A 1551-nucleotide genomic window follows, 5' to 3' on the forward strand; every position below is an offset into this window, starting at 1 on the left:
ATAGCATCAAGGGGAGCATGTATTTAGCAGAAACTGCTGCCTCATGAGAGACTAGGTCATCCTTTTTTCCCCTTTATTTAAAGCAGAAGCCAAACCAAATTGCAGCCCAGACTCAGAGGGCAGGTTGTGCTCATTGCATTTAAATCTTACAGGATTCTTTCAGACTTCTTCCCTATATGCCTGTCTGTTAATACCTTTCTTTTATCTTACCTTACATCACAGTCCTTTTAATGCTGTCTTTTAAATACCGCTGTGTTGTACTCCATTGTACCTCCTCGATGTTTATAAATTTGTAAAGGGCGAGTGTCAGGAGGAAGGAGCCAGGCTCTGCTCTGTGACAGCCAATGACAGGACAAGGGGCAATGGGTGCAAGCTGGAGCATTGGAGGTTCAATCTGAACATGAGGAAAAACCTTTTCACTGTGAGGGTGCCAGAGCACTGAACAGGCTGCCCAGAGAGATTGTGGAGTCTCCTTCTCTGCAGACATTCAAAACCTGCCTGGACGTGTTCCTGTGTGACCTGGTCTGGGTGATCCTGCTCTGGTAGGGGGGTGTCTGCATCAACTGGAATATTTTTACCTTGCATCCTGCCCTCTGTTCAAATTGAATGATCAGTTGACATTTACTGGGAATCTGTATAATACTTATTTTCATGGGAATTCAGTCTCATAAGTAGTTTGAAGTCCAGTGAGCTTCATGAAGTAGAACAACATTACAAGGCAATATTGCAAACTCACTAAACCTTTCCAGAGTGCACCGACAAAAAAAAGGTGGTGTGCGTACAGGCAACAAGCTCAGTGTCTTTCTGAGTTGCTACAGGAGTCCCGGCCAATCCAAAGGAGCAGTGATATATTTCATGTTGTTCACTGGCAGAAGGTGCTAATTTAGTTATTTTAATATCACCATTAAAAATAAAATTAATTATGACAACATACAGTTGTTAATTTAGAATGCATACAGAAATGTGTGATAGCATGTGTTTTTCAATAATTAGATCACAGTGAATCTATCCATATTTTAAATTTGTGCCAGAATATAAACAATTTGTGTTAGGGAAGGCAAAATTTTTCTATTCCATTTCCATGAAATTATATTCGTTGCTTTTCTTCCGAGTTGCCACTTCCACATAATGTGAAGCAAACACTGTGGTTTATTTACATCACAGAGGATGTCATAACAGCCATATTTCTGATAAGTTTTCCAAAATCAGCCTTCTTTTAAAAGTTGTTTCTCCTTCTCCATTGAGTTTTGGTATTCAACCTGTTAAACAGGTTTACTGAGCTAATGATGCTTTACCCTACTTACCAGAACACATTCCTCAGCAAAATAGCAGTAGTGAAGTCATTTCTCATGCTGTTCATCTGCACGAGGTGTTAACTCAGTTATTCTAATGTTAAGATTAAGTTCATATTTATTTTAGTCACTTATTTGTTACTTCTTGTAATCAATTTGTATCTTTTTAAATGAACCGTATTATTGTTATTTCAGTCCTTCTGTGTCTGTGTGCTGCAGGAACAATGTAGACACAAACAGATTAATTCAGTAAAGGGAA

Source organism: Mesitornis unicolor, unplaced genomic scaffold, assembly GCF_000695765.1.
Source record: "Mesitornis unicolor isolate BGI_N332 unplaced genomic scaffold, ASM69576v1 scaffold3726, whole genome shotgun sequence".
Lineage (NCBI taxonomy): Eukaryota > Metazoa > Chordata > Aves > Mesitornithiformes > Mesitornithidae > Mesitornis > Mesitornis unicolor.